At 41.7% G+C, this 24,164-nt stretch overlaps 1 protein-coding gene and 1 pseudogene across 1 annotated transcript in view; both read left to right on the plus strand.

The window, feature by feature from the left end:
- Positions 1-1,834: 1,834 nt before the first annotated feature.
- Positions 1,835-24,164, plus strand: part of SH3TC2 (SH3 domain and tetratricopeptide repeats 2) — an 86,483-nt gene continuing 64,153 nt past the window's right edge. The window contains exon 1 of the mRNA XM_047864780.1: positions 1,835-2,008. The gene's annotated coding sequence lies outside the window, so the exon portion shown is untranslated. The remainder of the gene's footprint in view (positions 2,009-24,164) is intronic.
- On the plus strand, positions 21,584-22,498 carry LOC125164700 (dnaJ homolog subfamily C member 8-like; annotated as a pseudogene).

Raw genomic sequence — 24,164 nt, forward strand, 5'->3', positions numbered from 1 at the left:
GAATGACTTGGAAGCCTGGAGCTATTATAGGATCATAGTTTCTACAGGTTAGGTTCAGGTTAACTGACAGGCTTTAAGGGCCGTATATAAACAAAATGTGTCTTTAAACACCAGAGTTACTCTCAGTGGGGAGATGCTCAGAGTGAAAGATAAGGAACCAAGGGGTTTGCAGCTCCATTTCCCCCATCTCAAGCTAACTGGAGGCCTCCGTCCAGGGTAAGCATTGGCCCTGGGTGACATGGGCTGTGGCCTTACTACTTAAAGTGTGGTCCATAGACCAGCAGCCACTGGTCACTTGGGAGCTTGCCAGGACATGCAAAAACTTGGGCCCTCCCTCAGCCCTACAGTATCAGAATCTACATTTTAGTAAGATTCCCAAAGGGCTCGTTTGCATTTTAAGGTTTGGGAAAGTAGCAGTGTATGGTATTAAAACACTTTAAGAGTTGAGAAGAGCTCACCTATGTGTTTAAAACGTTCTGTCTCACTTTTGCTGACTGTGCTCGTAAGTGTGTGGGTGACGTTTGTCTGCTTGTTTGCTTCAGCGCTATAGGAATGTGGTTCTGTGTAGGTTGGAAGCATCTAGACTTTATCATTAGGCAGAATTGTTGAAGACGGATGTGAGGTTGGTGCTGTGGGGTGTGTGTGTGTGTGTGTGTTTCTGGTGTATATTATTTTATACGTTTTAAGTGATGAAGCTCCTGTTTGTGTATTCCCTGTCACACACACCCGCACCCCCATATGTGAGAAAACTCATCTCTGCTTATTTCTAAGACTATTAGAAATAAGACCTCAGAGAAGTCAGCTGACATGTTCCTCACACAAAGGCCTGCTGCTTCGTGGTGCAAGGATGTAAGGAGTCGCTGACTTCGGACGAGCTTTTACAAACAGGGACCTGTTGTACAATCACAGGGTGGTGGTGGTGATCGCTGCACCTGCAAAGAATAAAAAAAGGTCACCGCGGCGGATTTTCTCTGTAGCTCAGATGCTGTGTCTGTACTGCCCCCTGCTGGTTAAGGCCCTTCGGGACACAACGCGCTTGGCCATGACTTTTCTCCTCCTCGTCCTCTTCTCGCTGTGCCTTCTTCTGCTTATTTACGGCTCCCGAACGGGGGTGGGGGTGGAGGGGTGTTGAAACTCCTATTTGTCACTAGTTCCAGGCCTGCTGCTTGCACAGGCCTCTTTTGGCCCAGATGCAAGTCTCCCCAGGAAGGACATCTGACCTGGGTTCGTTGGGCGGAAGGATTCCTCCTTCCCTTGCCCTTTGCTGAGTCCGCTGATTGCAAAACCTGAGTGTCCCTGAAAGATAGCTGGACTGAGGAGACATTCCTTTCCCTGGGAGCGGTGGGGAGTGTCTGTCCTGGGCTCGTGTCCTGACACACCATCCTATCCCAGCTTGTTCACTAGGGAACCTGATTTTCAAGCCTGAGCTTATTGGTGTTAGCACGTTCGCGGAAGCACACTGAATTGAAGGTCCCGGGGTTTGAGTTCTAATGCGGGCTTTGCGTTCTAATGCAGGCTTTGCGTTCTAATGCGGGCTTTGCCACGGGATTGCCTAAAAGGGTTGAAGAAATTATTTAGTCGTTATGGGCCTCAGTTTCTTTCTCTTTAAAGTGGGTTGGAGGAGAACAAGCAGGAATGGACTCCTGCGCTGCCAGCCTCCCAGGGTGGGGCTCCCGTCGCCCGCCCCTTGACCCCAGGCTGGCTGTGGGAGCCAAGAAATAGGAAACTGACACGTTGAAAGAGCATCAGCTGTCCCGGGTGAGGTCACAGCCGGCCACTGGTGACCTCTGCCGGGTCAGCAGGTCAGCAGCCCCGCCCCTCCCGAGCTGCGGCCGCCAGGTCCTCCCCTGACCCTTGGCAAGGGCACGATGCTCATCCGTGCAGAGGGAAGCCGGGAGAACACCTAGCCCGCCCGTGGCTTGGTAATCTGCTACCACGTGACAAGGGCTCTCCAGCCACAGATGCTGCTTCGCCTTTCCTGCAAGAGTGACGGGCACTAACCGGAGTGGTAAGGACGGAGCCCCGGAGTCCCACTGCCCTGGCTCGAACCCTGGCTCTGCTGTGCCCTGTCATCTGAGTGAGCTGGGGCACGTCATTCAGACTCTTGTTTCCTGGTCTTTAAACGGGGTAATGTTAATATAGCTTTGGTAGAGTGCTAGGGGGACTCAGGGAAGTTCTTTTTCTTTTCTCCCCTCCCTTTTGTTTTTTACTTTGTTGACAGGAAATTTATTCCAGGGATCCATATAATATAAAAAGAGTTCTCGTCATGAAAGTATAAAATTTGAAATAAAGCATTAGTTATAAAAACCAAAGAGCCGGGCATCTTGATGTAGAGGGCGGAGTAGGAAGTGGGTAAAAGGTGAGTGCTCTTGGACTAGGGCTGTAGGTGAGTCTCCAGGAGGGTGCACATTGCCAGGTGGGTCTTTGTGAAAGCAGGACAAACTTTACTCTGAAAGTTCCCTAGGAGCTTGGATCTGGGTCTAGTTCATTCATTGCTCTATTCCTACTGCCTTGGAGAATGTCCAGCACAAAGTAGGTGTCATATATATATATATATATATATATATATATATATATATATATATTTGTAAAAATTTCACTCTTCTTGTATTTTTCTTTCGTTCATCACTTTTGTTTCCAGCTTTATTGAGATGTAATTGACATATAACATTGTATTAGTTTTCGGTGCACAACATAATGATGTTACACGTGTATATTGCAAAATGATGACCATAATACATTTCATTGACGTCCATCACCTCATGTAGTTACAAATTTTTTTTTCCATGATGAGAAGTTTTAAGATCTTTCTTAGCAATTTTCGAATATACAATACAGTATTGTTAATTATATCACTATGCTATATGTCGCATGGCTAGGACTTACTTATCCTGTAACTGGAGGTTTGTACCTTTTGACCACTTTCCCCCATTTTGCTTACACCCCACCTTCTACCCCTGGCCACCACCAATCTGTTCTCTGTTTCTATGAATTTGGGGTTTTTTTGGGGTGCCACATATAGGTGACATCATTTGTCTTTCTCTAAGTGACTAATTTCACTTAGCATAATTATCCCACAAGGTCTATTCCTGTTGTTGCAAATGGCAGAATTTCCTCCTTTTTTAATGGCTGACTATTATTCCATTGGAAATGTATGTTTGAGGAGTGCCTGGGCAGCTCAGTCAGTTAAGTGTCTGACTCTTGCTTTTGGCTCAGGTCATGATGTTATGAATCGTGGGTTCAAGCCTCACGTCGGGCTCTGTGCTGACAGTGCGGAGCCTCCTTGAGATTCTCTTGCGCTCCCTCTCTCTCTCTGCCCCTCCCTGCTCCCACTCTCTCAAAATAAATAGGTAAACTTAAAATATATATATATATATATGTGTGTACATATATATATTTAAATATATATTTGCTAATACATAGATTAACAAAAACTAATAGCAAAAACTTACTGGAGATATATATGTATATATATATATAATATTTATGTGCTATATATGTGTGTGTGTATATATATATATATACATATATGTAATATGGGTCTTTTCCTTATTCATCTGTCAGTAGACACTGAAGTTATTGTAAATAATGCTGCAATGAACATGCGGTACAGATATCTCTTTAAAGAGTGATTTCATTTACTTCAGGTAAAGACCCAGAAGTGGAATTGCTGGATCATCGTTGCTAGTAGTTCTATTTTTAATTTGTTTACTTCTATTTTTAATTGAATTTGTTTACTTTCATACTCTTTTCCATCGTGGCTGTAGCAGTGTGCATTCCCACCAACAGTGCACAAGAGCTTCCTTGCCTCTACACCCTTGCTGAGACTTGTTATCTCCGGTCTTTTCGCTAACAGCCATTCTAACAGGTGTAAGATATTGTCTCACTGTGGTTTTGATTTGCATGCATCTGATGATTAGCAACGTTGAACACCTTTTGATGTACCTGTTGGCCATCTGTCTGTCTTTGGGAAAATGTCTATTCAGTTCCTTAGCCGATTTTTTAGTCAAAGGGTTTGTGTTTTGCTACTGACTTGTGTGAGGTGTTTTTTTTTTTTTTTAAATATTGTTTTGGATAATAACCCCTTATCAGATCTGTGATTTGCAAATATTTTCTTCCATTCCACAGTTGCCTTTTCGTTTCGTTGATGGTGACTTCTTTCCCTCTGAGTGCATAATTAATGCTCAATACGTGTTTTTATTATTAATGTTCAGAACAGAGCATAGCACCTAGACCGAGTAGGTAGCCCAGAGATGTTTGATGAATATATGACAACTGCATGAATAAACTGGAAACGAGGAACCATGTTCTAGCTCCATTTCTGCCTCTGACTTCCTTTAACAACAAGTCTACCTGCTGACTCTACTGGCCTTCTCCAAACCTGCCTCTAATTTCCCATCTTAGCACTTTTCCAAGTGGCTTTTCCTCTGTCTGGAATGCTCTTCTCACTTATTTCTGCTGTCACAATTCTATCCTTCAAGATGCAAATGACATGCCCCCTGCTCTGTGAAGCTTTCTTTGCTTCCCCATCTGGTAGTGCTTCTCCCTTCTCATATTTCCAATATATTTCATTGTTGCTGGTTCCCAAATTTATATTTCCAGTCCAAATCTTTCTTATGAGCTCCAAACTGGTATATTCAAACGTCTACTCAGTACCTTCATTTGGATGTCTAATAGACTCAAATTGAATATGTCCACCACCCACCCACCCACACTGCTAAGTTAGCTCTACTTGCTGGCTCTCCCCTCTCAGTTAAAGGCAACTCGATCGTTCTAGGTGCTCAGGCCAAAACATTAGTCATCCCAATGCTTGCCTTTCTCTTACATCCTCCTCTTAGTCCATCTGGAAATCTTTTTAGATCTTCTTGGAAATATCCAGAATTAGAACACTTCTCACCACCTCCACTGTTACCACCATGGTCCAAGTCAGGGCCAAGGGACTCCACCCCTGCCCTTCCCTCACACACAATCCATTTCTACAGAGCAGCCAGAGTGGTAAAATCTTGGTAAAATACAGGTCAAATCCTCAGTCTCCTGCTAGAAGTCCCGTGGTGGCTCCACATTTCACTTAGAGCAAAAGCCAACATTCTTGAAACACTCTATCAGGCTTTACAAAACCTCACACCTCTCTGACCTCATCTCCCACTGCTCTCTCTGTCCTGGACACTCTCATCTTGTCCCCCAGATTCACTCTTCAGCCTTTTCCATCCCTCTCTCTTCTCCGGGAGACTGGTCACAGGAATCTTCAAACCTTCTTCACAGTCTTTTGGCTTGTAGTTGGATCAGTCGATGGCAGGCGCTGGTTTGGGATGGGGGAGATGGGAGCTGAGAGAGACCGGGGTAGTTAGTCCTCTCTTTCTTTCCCTGCCAAGCCTGGTCGTGGCCATAACTCTGTTCTTTTACCAAAGACCACGTCTGTCAGTAACGCTCCTATAGCCAGCCTTCTCCCGGCTCTGGGAATCCTGCTCTCTGCTGACCCCTTCTGGCCAAGGAGTGCTATTGCTAACTCTCCAGGGCCTGACCTTGTTGGTTTACCTTACCTCTGTCCACAGCTTTGTAGTCTTTATACTCAACACTCTTCAGTGACTCCTTTGAAGATGCTCTCTGCTTCCTGCCTAATCTTGATTGATCCTTTCCCCGGGGCTCACTTTGTTCAAGCAACACTTTTATGATATTGTCATGTGTAAGAAAAAGATACATTTGTCATTTAGATGATCAAAATATATTTCTCATATATAGTTTGTCTTCATCCAGGGTTCAAACTCTTCAAACCCTTGGAATTCCCTAAGTGTTGAGAGTGATAAAGGTGTCTCCTTTATGTTAATGAGGTGGCTTTTGCAACTAACCTAAGGATGGGTTGCCAGGAGAACCAACTATGTGATTAGAGGGTTGAAACTTTCAGTCCTGTTTCTGACCTCTGGGGAGGGCAGAGAACCTAGAGGTTGACTCAATCGCCAGTGGCCAATGGTTTAATCAATCATGACTGTGTAACGAAGCCTCCATACAAATGCAAGCGAACAAGGTTTGGAGAGCTTCTGGGTTGCTGAACACCCGGAGATTTGGGGAGAAGGGTGCACCTAGAGAAGTCGTGGAAGCTCTGTGCCTTCCCTGCACCCTGGGGGCTCTGCACTGGCTCTTTCCTTTTCTTGGCACGCCCTTCTTCTAGATGTCTATGGATCCCTCCTTCATGTCTTTAAGTCTTTGCTCAGTTGTCACCTTCTCAGTGATCATGTGTCTGTGTTCTGATAAAATTGTAGCCCTTCTACCCGGGCAATTACACTTTTTTTTTTTATAGTACGTATCATATAACTCATTATGGTATTTATTTATTTATTTATTTATGATTTTCACTATCCTTATCTTCTCACTAGATTATAAAATCCTTGAGGGCAAAGATTTCATCTGTTTTTTCACTGATAAATCTCTACTGCTAGAGTAATGCTTGGTGTATAGTAGGTGGTAAGGGCCTGTTTGTTGAATGAGTCAATGTTTCCCACTTTGTTCTCAACAGCTCCTAAGTGTATAACCCGAGTGCCTATGTCATTACTCCAACTAAAAAGTAAATATCCAAGAGGAATAATTGACATTTATACCTGAAGTTGCAAGGCAAAGGCCCTTAGGTTGGACTTGGCTTACAGCCAAGTTTTTTTATACTAAGGTATTGGTCCACACAATATTTCAAGTACTATTTTGGTTTACCTTTCCAACATTAAAAAATGTAGGATATTTCACTTAAAGATGTGGGTTTCTGGTTTCTAAGCCAAAACAGAAGTCCTGGTCATATTTTACATCATGTTACTCACTCTGGAACAGCTGAGTAGGGCTTTTCCCCTTAGACTGGACATGTCCTCTCCTGTGCTTCAGGGCTGTACCTTTTCCTGTTGTTTCCCTGACACCCTCAAAAGCTGAGTGTCAGCCAGCCACCTCCACTTATCTACTCATCTGCTTGGCTCTTGTGAACATAGAAGTTTGCAACTCCTAATGGTCAAGTATATACCAGGGGGGCATAAATGTTTGATGATATGCTAACGATGATGTAGAAATACAGATAGAATTTACACTTTTTCTATTCTTTTCTCTTGTAACTTCTCTTCATTTACTTGTTCTATCAGTGTTGATGTCTTCAAATATAATTGTGGACTTGTCTTTCCTTTTTTTTTAGTTACATCATGTTGCTTTATGTATTCTCCAATTCTGTTATTAAGTGCGTACATATTTATGGCTATGTGACTCTTGAAGAAGACCTGGACTATACCAGAGGAACTGAAGGACACTGAGGACGCGGTCTACCAACTTGTGGTTGATGACCTGAAAGACACTGTCAGCCAACCTGACTTAATTGACATGTGTAGAACCTAATAACAAAATAAGCATTCTTTTCAAATACACATGGAACATTCACCAAAGTAATTCATATGCTGGCCCATGAAACTAATACCTGCAAATTTATAAGGACTTAAATAATACAAAGCATGTTCTTTGATGACAATAGTGTTAAACTAGGATTGAATAAGAGAAAGATACAGCAAAAACTATAATTAGAAATTTAAAAACACACTTCTAAATAATCTGTGGATCAAAGAAGGAATCATGAAGGAAATTCTAATGTATTTTGAATTAAACAAATGGAAACACAACATATTCAAAAAATGTGTGATGCACCTAAAGAAATGCTCAGAGGAAAATGTATAGAATTAATTACTTATAAAGAAGGAAAGTCTCCAACAATGATCTCAGCTACCACCTTAAGAAATTATAAAAGGAAAGCAAGTTTAACACAAAGGAAGCCGAAGGAAGGAAATATAGAGCAGAAATCAATGAAATAGAAAACAGGAAAATAATAGAGAAAAAGTTATTGAGCCATAACTTACAAATTTCTAGTCAGTCTGATCAAGGAAAAAGAGGAGAGAAGATACCGATTACCAATATCAGAAATGAAAGAAAAGACTTTACTATACATCTTACAGGAATTAAAAGATTATGAACAACTTTACACTAATACATTTGAGAACTTACACGGAATGGAAAAATTGCCTGAAAGACCCAAACTCCCAACGCTCACTCAAGAAGAAATAGTCTGATCAGTGCTACATGGTGGTGAATTTTTCCAAACACGTAAGGAAGAAATAATACCAGTTCTAGAGAAATGTTTCCAAAAAATGGTAAAGGGTAGAACATTTTCCAACTTACTTTATGAGGCCGATACTAACATGATACCAAAACCAGACAAAGACCAAGGTTTCATGAAAAGTAATCTAAAGCCCAAATATACCTTATAGACATAGACACAAAAGTCCTCAGCAAAATGTTAGCAAATCAAATCCAGCAGTATATTAAAAAAGATAACACAAGTGGGGGATGCTAGGTTGGTTCGACACTTGAAAATCGATCAATGTAATTTACCATATCAGCAGACAAGCGAAGAACATAATTATTTCAATGATGCAGATGAAGCATTTTAGCAAAATTCAACATCCATTTATAATAAAATCTCTCAAGAAACTAGGAGCTACAAAATAGAGAAATCTGTTCATAATGTCCCATTGCCTGAAGTCTTACACCCTTTCTATTGCTCAGATCCCCTGTCACTCGAGCACTCTGCCAGCTTCCCAAGCCAGCATTCATTCACTCTTGTTCATTCACTATCTGTCAGTATCGACTGTGTGGAAGGCACAGTAATAGGCACACAGTTATAGGCTCTGGGGGACACAGCTGTGAGCAAAATAATAAAAATTCTCTGTCCTCATAGAGCTCTCATTCTAACAGGTAATATCAGCTCCCCAGAGCTCCCTGCACTTTGCTCAGTGGCTTTTCACTCCCTCACACTAGTCCTATTCCCCTCCTGGCACAGGGCCTCTGGGAGACATGCCGGTCCCTCTTGAATTCTTTTCTCTCTCATCTTTGTCTATGTAACTTTTACTTATTTTTCAGATGATAGCTGAAGAGTCCCTTCTCTAGGGAAGCCTTCCTTGATTTCCCTGCCTACATGCCTCCTCATGTAAAAAAAATATTTATTGAGAGAGAGAGAGAGAGAGAGAGAGAGAGAGAGGTGAGGAGAGAGAGTGTGTAGGGGCAGAGAGAGAGGAAGAGAGAGAGAGAATTCCGAGCAGGCTCCGTGCTGTCAGCACAGAGTCTGACACGGGGCTCGATCTCATGACCCGTGAGATCCCGACCTGAGCCGAAACCAAGAGTCAGATGCTTACCGGACTGAGCCACCCAGGCACCACCCTCCTCTTTTATATGTGCTTATTGTATTTCCCTTCCTCCCCGTCACAGCCCTTCTTGCATAATCATTTGTGGGACACTTTGGCTGACCTCTACGTGACTGATGGATCATGGGTTCTGTGAAGGCACGGGCTCTGTTTTCACTCAACAGTGTCACTAGTTCCCAGTGCAGAGTAGGGGCTCATTCAATATTATATAAAAGAGTGAGTTTGTGCCTTCATCCAAGACTTGGTTAGATTTTGACCTGGAATGGACTGGCATGAGAACTGGACAAAGAACGTCCTCAAAAAACAGCATCCAAGATGGGGATAACAGGGAATCCTTGGGCACCATTGGTGAGAATGTAAATTGGTGCAGCCAGCATGGAAAACTGCGGAGGTTCCTCAGCATATTAAAAACAGAAATACTGTGTATGGTCCAGTACTTCCACTGCTGGCTATTTACCCAAAGAAAATGAAAACGCTAATTTGGAAAGAGAGACGCATCCCCATGTTTATTGCAGCATTAGTTACAATAGCCAAGATACGGAAGCAGCCCGTGTCCACTGATAGACGAATGGACGAAGATGGGGTATGTAAATGCAGCGGAATATTACTCAGCCATTAAAAAAGAACGAACTCTGGCCATTTGTGACAACACGAAAGGACCTAGAATGTATTATGCTAAGGGAAATAAGTCAGACAGAGCAAGACAAATACCATATGATTTCATTTATGTGTGGAGTCTAAAAAATAAAGCCAATATGTACACACATACATACACACACATTAGAAACAGACTCATAAATACAGAGAACAAACTGGTGGTTGCCAGAGGGGGGGGGGAGGGGCAAAACAGGTGAAGGGAATTAAGAGGCACAAACTTCCACCTCTAAAATGAATAACTTAGGGGGATGAAAAGTACAGCACAGGAAATATAGTCTATAACATTGTAATAACTTTGTACGGTGACAGATGGTGACTACGCTTATCCTGGTGAGCACTGCATAATGTATAAAACTGTGGAATCACTACGTTGTATACTTGAAACGAATATGACATTATATGTCAACTATATGCCCATAAAAAAGAAAGAAAATAGCACCCGAGGAAGTATTACGTAATTTATTAGTGGCCTTTAAATAGTCATCAATCTGTCTAACCTTATTTGGATTCAGTCCATAGTTTTTCCATCTCATTTGTGAGATCTCACGGGAGGCTTTTGAAGTTCGGCTCACTATGTCAACTGCATTCCTCTGCTCTGCTGACTATCCAAAACGCAAATGAGGTTTGTTTTGTGTAACTACATTCTGTGCGTACTCCTAGCCTTCACACATTTGGTCCTCCGTCCACTCGTCTGTAAGGTGCTGGGCTCCATCAGGCGATTTCCCAGGTTCCTCCTGACTTTAGGAGCAGGGGCTGGGGTTCTGCACGCACCCCCCTGCCCCCCCCCCCCCCATGAGGGGTTGGCTCCCTGATGCTCTTGGGGCCGAGGTGAGACGCTGCGCCCACAGCTCCAGTGTCGCCCAGATCGCTCAGGGAGGTGTTTGCAGAGAGAGGCCGGGTGGGGATCACTTGCTCATTGGCAGACAAGTCCGTGAGGGCCAAGGCAGTCAGGGGGAAAACAAGTACAGCAGCCTTGATTCCTGGGATGCTCCCTGCCCTCCTCCCCCACCCCGGCCACCCCCACAGGAACCAAACTGTGTATCTCAATCCTAGAATGTGAGGAATGTGCCAGAGCCTGCTAGGCATGGAGCAATCTGCAGAGAGGCAGGGAGGAGCTCTGCTCCCTGGTCAGAGGCCTGACAGAGCAAGGACTATGGGTCCTGAGGGCTGGGCTGCCCCTCCCACCCTCCCTGGGCCTCCTGCTGCAGCTGGATATCAAAGGCTGCTTTGTGCACTGAGCCGGCTTTCCGTCTGTCCAGTGTCTGCTAGGAGGTTGGAGAAGGGGCGCTGTTAGGAAGGGCGCCCCTACCTAACCCCGTTCAGGCTGAGGCCCCTTGGTCTCTCAGCCCCGGAGGGATGGTGCAGACAGAGGCCTTTGTTTCTGCGTCCCAGGAAGCAGTCTGTCTATTGGCCCAGAGGAGTCTTACCGGTTTTTCCAAGAAATAACTGTTTCGGTTCATTGATATTCTCGATTTTTTTCCCAGGTTAATTGAAATGTAATTGACAGGGTCACCTGGGTGGCTCAGTCGGTTGAGCATCTGACTTCGTTCGGCTCAGGTCGTGATCTCACGGCTTGTGCGTTCGAGCCCCACGTGGGACTCTGTGCTCACAGCTCAGAGCCTAGAGCCTACTTCAGAGTCTGTGTCTCCCTCTCTCTCTGCCCCTCTCCCGCTGTCTCTCCCCCTCTCTCTCAAAAATAAAACATTAAAAAATATATATACTTGACATACAGCACTGTAGAAGTTTAACACGTACAACATAATGATTTGACTTGTGAAGTGATTATCAGACTGAATTTAAATTAAACGTGATGTCTATGTGTTTGTTCAGTTTCTATTTGATTGCTGCCCTTTCTTATCTCTACTATTTTCTTGCCTCCTTCTCCTTACTTGTTTAGTTTGCCTGCTTAGACGACCGAGTTGAGACTGTCTTCTCTTCTCATATAAGCATTTAATGTGATAAAGATCCCTTTAAGCACTGCTTTTCTTGCAACCCCCAGATTTTGATAGGTTGATTTCATTGCATTCAAACTATTTTTTAATTTCCCTTCTGATTTCTCCCTCATCCCTTGAGTTATTTAGGAGTGTTTTGTTTAATTTGCACATATCTGGGGATTTTCCAGGTATTTCTCCTTTATTGATTTCTAATTTAATTCCTTTGTGTTCAGAGAACATTCTTGGACGATGTTAATTTTTTGAATTTCTCGACATTTGTTTTTTTCATCTCAGAATATGTTCTTCTTGGTGAGTGTTCCATATGCACTTGAAAAGGTGGCCTATTCTGATGTGCTTTGGTGCACTGTTGTATAAATGTCAGTTGGGTCAAGTTGATTAAAATGTTATTCAAGATTTGTATCCTTACTGGTTTTTGGTGGTGGTGGTGGTTTTTTGTTTTGTTTTGTTTTTTGTTTTTGTTGTCTTGTTTTGTTTTTTTTTTTTGTTTTTGGTTTTTTTTTTTTGTTTTGTTTTTTGGTTTTTTTTTTTTTTTGGTCTACCTGTTCTATTAATTACTGAGAGAGAACTGTTAAAATATCCTGCTAAAGGGCGCCTGGGTGGCTCAGTCAGTTGGGCATCCAACTTCGGCTCAGGTCCTGATCTTGCAGTTGGTGGGTTCGAGCCTTGTGTCGGGCTCTGTGCTGACAGCTCAGAAACTGGAGCCTGCTTCAGATTCTGTGTCTCCCTCTCTCTTTGCCTCTCCCCTGCTTGAGCTGTCTCACTCTCTCAAAAATAAACTTGAAAAAATAAAAAAATAAATATAATAAAATATCCCACTCAAACAGTGGACATTGTTATTTCTTTCAGATTTATTACTTATTGCTTCATGCATTTTAAGCTGTGTTGGTAAGTACATACACTTTGAAAAAGTTTTTTTTTTAAATTTATTTTTGAGACACAGAGTGAGACAGAGCACGAGTGGGGGAGGAGCAGAGAGAGAGGGGGGACACAGAATCTGAAGGAGGCTCCAGGCTCTGAGCTGTCAGCACAGAGCCCAACGCGGGACTCAAATCCACAAACTGCGACATCATGACCTGAGCCGAAGTTGGACACTCAAGTGACTGAGCCACCCAGGTACCCCCCCTTTTTTTTTTAATTTTTTTTTAACATTTATTTTTGAGAGACAGAGTGAGACAGAGCATGAGTGGGGGAGGGGCCGAGGGGGGGGTACATACACTTTTTAAAAAGAGATTTTATTTTTAAGTAATCTCTACACCCAATAGTGGCTTGAACTCACAAGCCCAAGTTCAAGAGTTGCATGCCCCACTGACTGAGCCAACTAGGAGCCCTGGTGCATACTCTTTGAAGATTGTTAATATCTTTTAAATATGTTATCCTTTTTATTATTACAAAACGTTTCTATTGATCCCTGATCATGTTCCTTGTTCTGAAATTTGCTTTAATCAATATGAGGCATTTCTTTTGATTAGTGTTTGAATGGCATTTCTATTTTTATACTTTTATTTTTAACCTAGTTATATCTTTATATTTATACTTATATATTTAGTTCCCTTTATCCAATCTGGCAATCTTTAAATGGAGAGTTTAGGCCATTTTCATTTAATGTAATTATTATTGGTTGGGCCTAAATTTACCATCTTGTTAACCTTTTTCTTGTTGTTATTGTTGTTGTTCCATTTGTCCTTTGTTCCATTTTCTTCTTTTCCTGTCTTCTTTTAGCTTGACTGTTTTTTAATGATTGTATTGAATATTAGGTATGCTTTTTAAAAATTTTAAAACACTCCTCATGTAGAATAGAATCACACGATTTCTGCTATCACACTGCCACAGGATTAAGCTAGAAATCAATAACAGAAAGATAACTGGAAAATCCCAAAAGACGTGGAGATTAAACAGCACACTTTTAATTTTTTTTAATGTTTATTTATTTTTGAGAGAGAGAGAGCGTGTGTGAACAGAGGAGGGACGGGGGGGGGTGGGGGTGGGGGTGGGGACAGAGGATCCAAAGCAGGCTCTGCACTGACAGCAGTGAGCCCAATGTGGGGCTTGAACTCATGAACTGTGAGATCATGACCTGAGCTGAAGTCGGACACTCAACCGATCGAGCCCCCCAGGTGCCCTATAAATAGCACACTTTTAAATAACACATGGATTCTAGAAGAAATCTCAAGAGAAATTTAAAAAAAATTTTGGAACTCAATGAAATGGAAATCATAACTTATCAAAGTTTGTGGGATGCAATGAAAGTAGTACTTAGAGGGAATTTTCTAGCATTGAATGCATTTATTAAAAAAAAAGAAATATCTAAAATTGATAATCTATGTTTCCACCTTAGGAAACTAGAAAAAGAAGAGCAAATTAAATCCACAGTACATAGAAGAAAAGAAATAGTAATGATTAGAGCAAAAGCCAATGAAATTGAAAACAGGACATCAATAGAGAAAAATCAATGAAACTCAAAACTGCTCTTTGAAAAGATAAATAAAATATATAAAAAATAAAATAGATGAAGAGAAGAGGGAGGACACAAATCACTAATATCAGAAACAAAGGAGGGGACATTATTATTAGAACCCACAGAAAGTAAAGGATAATAAAGAAATAGTATGAACAACTCTATGCCCACAAATCTGACAATGTAGACAAAATGGACTAAATCCTTGAAATGAACAACCTGTCCAAAGTCACACAAGAAGAAATAGATGCTCTGAATAAGCCCTTATCTATTAAGGAAATTGAATTGACAATTAATAAACTTCCAAAAAAGAAAGAACCACACCCAGATGGGCTCCTGGGTGAATTCTACCAGATGTTTAAGTTAGAAATTCTATCAATGCTCTAAAATCTCTTCTAGAGGATAGAAGCAGAGGGAATACTTCCTAATTCATTCTATGGGGCCAGCATTACTCTAATACCAAACCAAACATAAACATCACAAGAATAGAAAACTGCAATACCTCTTGTGACCATAGATGCAAAAGTCCTCAACAAAATATTAGCAAATTGAATCCAAAAAAGTATAAAAAGAATTATATACTATGACCAAGTGGGATTTATCCAGATATGCAAGCAGGTTTAACATTGAAAATCAATGAATATAATCCATCCCATAGAAAAAAATCACATGATCATATCAATAGATGCCGAAAAAGCATTTAATAAAATCTAACACCCATTCAAGATAAAAACTCTCAGTAAACTAAGAATAGAGGGGAACTGTCTCAACTTGATAAAGACTGTCTGCAAAAAACCTACAGGTAACATCATACTTAATTGTGAGAAACTCAAAACTTTCCCTCTAAGGTTAGGTACAAGGCAAGGATATCCCTACTCAGAACTCAGTTTCAGCATTGTACTAGAAGTCCTTGCTAACGCAGTATGGCAAGAAAAGGAAACCAAAGGTATACAGGTTGGGAAGAAAGACTTAAAACTATCATTGTTCACAAATGACATGATCATCTATGTATAATAAGTAATCATAGCAAGTTTTCAAAATACAAGTTGGCATATAGACGTCAATTGCTTTTCTAAATACTAACAATGAACAAGTGGGATCTGAAATTAAAAACACAATACCATTTACATTAGCATTCACCAAGAGGAAATACTTACTAACAAAGTATGTACAAGATCTGTATTAGGAAATCAATTAAACTCTGATAAATGAGGGGCGCCTGGGTGGCTCAGTCGGTTAGGCGGCCGACTTGGGCTCAGGTCATGATCTCGCGGTCCGTGAGTTCGAGCCCCGCGTCGGGCTCTGTGCTGACAGCTCAGAGCCTGGAGCCTGTTTCAGATTCTGTGTCTCCCTCTCTCTGACCCTCCCCCGTTCATGCTCTGTCTCTCTCTGTCTCAAAAATAAATAAACATTAAAAAAAATTAAAAAAAAATAAACTCTGATAAATGAAATCAAAGAACTACATAAATGGAGATATATTCATGTTCATGAGTGAGAAGACTCAATACTGTCAAGCTGTCTGTTCTCCCCAGCTTGATCTGTAGACTCAATGCAATCCCAATCAAACTCCCGGTAAGTTATTTTATGGATATTGGCAAAATGATTTCAAAATTTATATGGAGTGAGGCAAATGACTCAGAAGAGCTAACACAATATTGAAAGAGAAGAACAAAATTGGAGGGCTAATGCTCGCTGAATTCAAGACTTACTATAAAGCTGCAGTAATCAAGACAGTGTGGTATTGGAAAAGATAGGCAAATAGATTAATGGAGGAGAACAGAGAGCCCAGGAAATAGTCTCCCATAAATACAGTCAGCTGATCTTTGACAAAGGAACCAAAGCACAAGAATGCAGCCAAGACAGTCTTTTCAACAAATGGTGCTGGAATAACTGGACATCTGGGCCTGTGTCTGGTCTAGACACAGAACTTACATCCTTCCCAATAATTAACTCAAAATGGAGCACAGACCTAAATGTAAAATGTGAAACGATAAAACTCCTACAAGATAACATAGGAGAAAACCTAGATGACCATGGGAAGGCATGATCCTTGGAAGAAATAATTGGCAAACTGGATTTCATTAAAATTAATACAAACAAACACCTTGTGCTTCTGTGAAAGACAATGTCAAGAGAATGAGAAGACAAGCCACAGTTGGGGAGAAAACATTTATTTAAAAAATGTATCTGATAAAGGACTGGTGTCCAAAATAAGCAAAGAACTCTTAAAACTCAACAATAACAAAACTAACACCCCAATTAAAAAACAGACCAAAGACTTTAACAGACACCTCACTAAAGAAGATATGCAGAAGGAAAATAAGTATATGAACAGATGTTCCTCATCATTTGTCATTAGGGAAATGCACATTTATACCATGACATACGTATTAGAATGCCCAAATTCTGGAATACTGACATCACCAAATGCTGGTGAAGATGTGAAGCAACAGGAACTCTCATTTATTGTTAGTGGAAATGCAAATGGTACGGCCACCTTGGAAGACAGTTTGGTGGTTTCTTACAAAAGCAATATAGTCTTATCATAAGATCCAGTAATCACTGTTCGTGTAAAAAATTGGACATGGATATTTATTCCTAATTGCCAAAATTTGGAAGCAGCCAAGATGTCCTGCAATGGGTAAAAGGATAGATAAACTGTGGTTCATCCTGACAATGGAATATTATTCAATACTAAAAAGAAACAAGTTATCAAGCCACAGAAAGACGTGGAGGAACCTTAAATGCATCTTGCTAAGTGGAAGAAGCCACTCTGAAAAGGCTGCATACTGTATGATTCCAACTATATGACACTCTGGAAAAAGAAAAACTATGGAGATAGTAAAAAGACCAGTGATTGTGGGGGAGGGGGTTGTGATGAATAAGCAGGGCATAGAGGATTTTTAAAGCAGTGAAAATATTCTGTATGATATTATAATGATGACTGTATGTCATTGTACATTGTCCAAAGCCATAGCATATCCAACAGCAAGAATGAATCCTATGACAAACTATGGACTTTGGGTGATTATGCTGTGTCAATGTGGATTCATCCTTGGTAAATATTGTACCAGTCATGTTAACAGGGGTGGCTATGCATGTGTGTGTTGGGGGGGGGACCTAGTGGGTATTTAGGAAATCTCTGTATCTTCATCTCAATTTTGTTGTAATCCTCAAACTGTTCAAAGAAAGTTAAAAAAAGGTCAACAGAGCCTCAGGGACATGGGAGACAATATCAAAAGGTCTAACATTATAGACTCCCCACATAACTGGACTCCTCAAATGAAAGGGCGGGGGTAGAATAGGGCAGACATCTTCTCACAGGTACAAATTCAAGAAGCTCCATAAGATAAATTAGAAGAAAACTACACCTAGTCACATCATAGTCCAAGTGTTGAAAACCAAAGGTAAAGAGAAAATGTTGAAAGAGCTAGGGAAAATGACACACGACATACGGTGGAATATGACAGATTCTCTACCTTGACCAAACTTGAATCAAGTTCCTGAGTCTTCTGACTAGGTCCCAGCCTTAGGCTCTGTCCTTGGTCCACTTAGCCCAGGTGTAACAAGAATCCTGCTGAGTCCGTTTAGCCACAGTTCCCTCTTAGTATCTGATCACCCTTGATATCTGATCAAATTCCTCACCTCCTACCCTCAATATCTTATCATCCTGGCTTGCCTTCAGCAAGAATTCTGTTGAGCAAGCCTATCAAGAATCCTCATATTCCTGATGTTTTGTTTTAGTAGTTTTCCATTTACTTCCCCTGTGCTGCTCCTTGGCTATAAATCTTCACTTCTTCTTGTATTCGGAGTTGAGCCTGATCTGTCTCCCCTACTGTAAAACCCCACTACAGTAGTCCCTCCTCAAATAGAGTCTTTCTTAACATCTTTAACAAGTGTCATGAATGCTTTTTCTTTACAAAATATCAAGTCTAAAGACATTTGATTTCTCATCACAAACTATGGGGTCTAGAAGTCTGTAAAATAACACTCTAATTACTGGGGAGTGATTGTCAGAGCTGACGAAAAAAAGTGAGACCTAACGAATGCTCTTCACAAGATGTACATTTTAAACATAAAGATAGTTTAAAAGCAAAGGGATTGGAAAATATATCACGTAAACTGCAAGCACAAGAAGGCTGGAGTGGCTGTCGTACCCAAAAAGATATACAATCATTAATGTGGGTGCTGAATAATAGATCCTTAAAATACACAAAGAAGCAATTGAGAGAATTTAAGGAAGAAATGAAAATTCTACAATCACAGTTGGAGATCTTAACACCTTCAGCAATTAAAAGAACAAAAATTCACACATAACTGGAAGAATACACAAAGTCAGTAAAAATAAAGATCATCCAAAAACGAATCATCTTGACATAACTGATATTTAGAGAACACCATATCCTATCACTATAGAACAGATATTTTTTTTCTCACACACATGGTACATTGACTAAGACAGACTGAATTTGTGGAAGAATGACCTATGCTTGGGGCACCTGGATGACTCAGTCGGTTAAGCATCCGGCTTTGGCTCAGGTCATGATCTCACGGTTTGTGGGTTCGAGCCCCGCATCAGGCTCTGTGCTGACAGCTCGGAGCCTGGAGCCTGCTTCCAATTCTGTGTCTCCTTCTCTCTCTGCCCCTCCCCTACTTGTGCTCTGTTTCTCTCTATCAAAAATACATAAATGTAAAAAAAATTTTTTTAAAGGATGACCCATGCTCAAACTCATACTTCATCTGTATACCATCTAGACACCACAACCAAATACATCTTTGCAAGGACATTAATTTTGACTGTGACATTTACTCGTTTATAAATCCTTCATCACTCACCACTGCCTACAAGGTTAATTTCAATCTCTTCAGGCTGACGTACAACATGCAGCACAATCTGGCTGCCGTTCTCCGCCCCCCATCATCATGACTCATAACACTGCCTTCCATATAATTTTTTTTGGCCATAGTTCATATGGACTCTGTATTATCTGCCAAACATACATTGAACGTTTGACTGCCAAGTCTTCATCTGTTTCTTTCCCACTACTTTTTGTACCCTCCTTCACGTTTTTGCCTAGGACTGTCTACATCCTCCAAGGTTCAGCCTGCCTGAAGGGCGTTTGGGGACGATGTGAGAACATCATGTGTTTTCGTTAGTTCACCAGCTCTGTGACTTTGGACACATTAATTTCTCTTTCTATGCCTCAAATTTCTCATCTGTAAAATGAGTATAATATTAGTAGTTGCCTAATAGGATTGCCTAATAGAATTTAAATGAGCCAGTGCATGTAAGGCACTTAGGGTGGTGCTTGGCATGGTGTGTGTGTGTGTGTGTGTGTGTGTGTGTGTGTGTGATCAATTTGTGCTAGTTCTTATTGTGGTGGTGGTTATGGGTGGTGACTTCTGAGAGACGATTTAATTGGGTGGTGGGACAGGTGTCAGATTTTATAATTTTCTTAGGGGCTTTTGCATCTGAGCCAGCGTTTCCTTAGTGCAATCTCCAAGTTGGCTGTTGCTGGAGAGTTTAGAAACATACCCGCAGCACTGTTTGCAGAAATGGGGTGGATCTAACGAGGTCTAATTTCATCAGGACCTTTTTTGTGATGACGTGGATTGTCTGCACTGGCACTCCAATATCTTATACCCTCTCCCTGAATTTCAAGAGGTCAGTACCACTAAATTAATTTATCACATTTTAACTGGCTTCGCTGTAGGGGGTACACTCTCACCATGGAGAACATCACCCCTGTATCGAAGTGGTGGTGGGAGAAATTCTCCTTGTTTCTATCGTGTCTTCTGTTGGCCTCTCTACCTGGTCACCTATGGGACCCCATCACCAGAGACTGCACATGGGGTAGGGAAGGGGAAAGTGAGCCAGGAGACAGGGATAGATGGCAGAGGAGGAGAGAGGGGAACCGGCTCCTCACACCCCCACCAAAGCACTCTCTAGATCACAGACCTCCCTGAAACACATCAATGAGAGGAAACCCCCACAAACGATCTGGCCACAAGCAGCAGCCAGGGTGTGGGGGTCCTGGGAAGCATCCTGCGCTACGCAGGTAGTCTGGCCACTGGATGTCACTCTTAGTCTGTGTTTCTTTGGTGTCAAGTTTCTGGCATTTGGTGGTCCCCTTCCTCTTCCCACAGGCTCCCTCCTGGTGCTGGTGTGTTTCCCCTGGAAGGTTTTACTGACTGCATAGACAGTACACTGAGAGTGAAATCACCCCAGAAGTGGATTTCTGATCTGCCCATGGAGAAACGGCCTGTTTGTCACCGAAGCAATAAATAATTCTATAACAACAGTACCCAGAAAATGAGCTCTTAAAACATAGACATATTTCATTAATGTTATCATCGATTACTGTTATTTCCTTCTATACATATTATTTGTGTTTATTTTGTCAATCTGTATTCTTATATTTTTACTTACTTTTTTCATCTTACCGAAATGAACACTTAGATGAAATCGAAATTAAACCCAGACAAAAGGATTGGGAGGGAAGACCTGAACACACAAAACCTGCAAAGAAATAGAAATCATATTTTTAAAAAACCTGTTATTTTTATCTACCTTCTTTAGAACTTGGTGTGCATTTTCAATCTGAAGATTCATGTCTTCCATTCTGGAATGTTCTTCATCATTCTCCCTGTGAATACCATCTCTTTGAGCCTCTCCTGTGCAAGTTCTAGCAGATTCCATCGGGCATCTCCTTCCATCTTCCATCCTGCTTGGTTAATTCTTTCATTTTCTGGTTTCTCCCTGCCACATTCTGAGTGATTTCTGCAGATCTGTGTTTGGGCTCACTAATTTTTTCCTCTGCTGTGCTGAATCTTTTATTTAACTTACCCGGTGAGTCCTTCTATGCAGTGCCTTTGTGTTTTGTTTCCAGGGCTGCGATTTTGTTATTTATCAAATCTGTCTGTACCTTTTCCCATAACACTCTATTGCTTCATTATGGTTCCTAATTTAAAAAATCTCTTAAATTACTTTGACTTGCCTATTCTTTCATTTCTAGCTCTATTATTTCCCATTCTTTCAATGCTGATTTACTGTCTGGTTGCAGCTGCCGGGTTTCTCTCTCATTAGTTAACTTCCTTGTGTGATGAGTATCTCTCTGTGATCTACAGTTGACCCTTGAACAATGCAGGGGTTAGAAATGCTGACCCCGAGCACAGTTGGAAATCTGTGTGTAACTTTTGACTCCCCCCCGAATTAATTACTAACGCCAACTGTTAATCAGAACTGTTACTGATAACATAAATAGGCATTAATGCATATTTTCTATGTTATATGTATTATATACTGTATTCTTCTAATAAAGTAAGCTGGAGAAAAGAAAATGTAATTAAGACAACCATCAAGAAGGAGAAATGGTGGCTCTAGGAATGAGCAGCGATTCAGCTGGCAGAGGGAGCATTGAGGAAGCATTTATGACTTTCTACAGTGAGGTGAAACAAATAGAAAAGACAGATTCAGTTCTAAAATCCAAAAGTCGGATTGAAAGATCGACCTGTCCTGTTTCTTCCTGCTTCAATTTGAACCCATTTGAGGTTCTTCAGATCGATCCTGAAGTGACAGATGAAGGAATAAAAAAGACATTTTGACAGTTATCCATTTTGGTGCATCCTGACAAAAATTAAGATGATGCTGATAGCACAAAAGGCTTTTGAAGCTGTGGACGAAGCTTACAAGTTGCTCCTGCATCAGGAGCAAAGGAAGAGGACCCTGGATATAAATCAAGCAGGAAAAGAATACATAGGACACACTGGGAGAGAGTGAAACAAGCAATTAAAGGAGAAACGAAACCTACAAATGTGGAGGAGGGGGATCCTGAGCTGTTCAAACAAACAGTGTATAAACAGACAGCCACACGCTTTGCTGAGCTGGAAATTGAAAGGCAAGAGAGAGGAGCGCCAGCACGCGCGAGAGGTGCAGGAAAGGAAGTAACAGGGGGAGAAAAGATAGAAGCTGGAGAAAAAGCCAAGTGAGAAAGGGAGTGGCAGGAAACTTTGAGGAAAGTGAAGATGACCGTGTGGACAGCTGGCGAACCTTGCAAGCATATGCAAAGGGGATTAAAGAAAAGAAATACCGGGCTGCCCTGATTTTACTTTCAGTAAAAATGGAGCAGTGTGAACCACAGAATCTTTCCCCAACTGTCTCCCATCCTACTTTGAAAGACTCAATTCTTTTTTCTCCTTTCCATACCAACATAGAGTAGATTTGCTTTTTAGTCCACTTTGTTTTCAATCCAATTTAATATCAATCAGAGTCATTCCTTTGTACATTGAAATAAGGGGCTCGGGTTAAAAAGAAACCATCACCCCCTCCTCACCCCTAGACCCACCTGGATTGGAAGGCGTCACCACTGGTGTTGCCTTCTCTTCCCATCATCTTTAAGGTCATCTTTTGTATTTTACTGAATTGTGACGGTTAGAAACTTTGTGTATAGTTTGTGGAAATCATCCCATTAAACGTACTGAGTAAAAAAAAAGAAACTCATAAGGAAGAGAAAATACATGGACAGTACTGTCCTGTATTTATCAAAAAAAACCTGTGTGTAAGTGGACCCGTGAAGTTCAAACCCATGTTGCTCAAGGGCAAAGTACTCTGAACTACTCTTTAATATTAAAAAAAAAAAAAAAAAAAAAAAAAAGGCTTCTCATTAACCCTACACTGTGAAAGAGTAGTTTTGTGATTGTTTCTGTTATCTCCTTAGAGAATTAACATCCAGGGGCTAGTTTTTGTCACTAACTCCCCTGATTGGGATTCCTACGGACCTCAGGGTAAATTCAGATCCTGTATCTTCCTACAGAGCAGGCCTGGGTATTTGATTTTTCCACACAAGCCCTCAGATACACACACAGCTTCTTTAGGGGGTCCTTGGAAGGTGGAAGGAAGTGTTCTAATTCCTTTTTGATGAAATAGCAACACTTTCAGACTTCAAGCTATATGCACGGAGCGCCTTTCCAGCTCCCCTGCTTGACCGAGGCCCAAAGTCATCTTTAGTAAGGAGGAAGGGGAATTAGAAGGCCAGCCCCAGCTCCAAGGACTCATGTCCTCACTGACACCTCACCCCAGAGTCGCCATGGCACCTGCTCTCATTTATTTACAGGGCTTTGATTTCCGTGCTTGTTTCTGGATCCTAAGGATTTGTCCTTATTATCTTTGTCATCTTTTTATTCCACCTGAACCTTTAGTGATTCCGTTTATCTTCTGGTTTTCTTTCTTTCTTTCATCCCCATGGACCAATGTGGGTTATTTATCTAAGCCACCTCCTGCCATAAGCGAAGGGATGGAAGGTCAGTATCCTGGTCATCATTTGACACAAGTGAGGAAGGTAAGCTTAGGGTCTCATGTATTTTTCTGGTCCACGGGCAGAGTCATGGTCCAGACCAGTGCTGTGGTCCCCAACTGGGTAGCGGTCTGGGTTCTCTTTGTTAATCTTCACAGCTGCTGGGAGGTGAATTCACGCCAGAGTTACGGAATAGAGTATGATTACCATCTCCCCAGGGAAAGGGCTTGGTGACGTACGTGGGTCGTGCCGTCTGTGATGTGACTTCAGGAGGATGTTCGGCGTGCTTGCTCCCAGGCCAAGGACCCCTACAAAGTAGGTGAGGGCTTTCCATGTGAGAGCTGAGCCCTCTGCGTCGTGGGCCCCACTCGGCATGGAAGTCCTCAGCTGTGCCCCGGCCTGACCTGGCAGCCCAGAAACCCAGGACCCAGCCGCCACCATTTTCAACCTCTGTCTCCTGATTTTCTTATCAGACGTTTTCAAACAGGGTCATGTGAGCTGTGGGGAAGGGTCATTTGCCGGGATACTGACACCTTCCTCGCTTTGAACCCTGCCCTCTACCCTGCTTTAAACAAGGAAGCTCTTCTTGTGC

Source organism: Prionailurus viverrinus, chromosome A1, assembly GCF_022837055.1.
Source record: "Prionailurus viverrinus isolate Anna chromosome A1, UM_Priviv_1.0, whole genome shotgun sequence".
Lineage (NCBI taxonomy): Eukaryota > Metazoa > Chordata > Mammalia > Carnivora > Felidae > Prionailurus > Prionailurus viverrinus.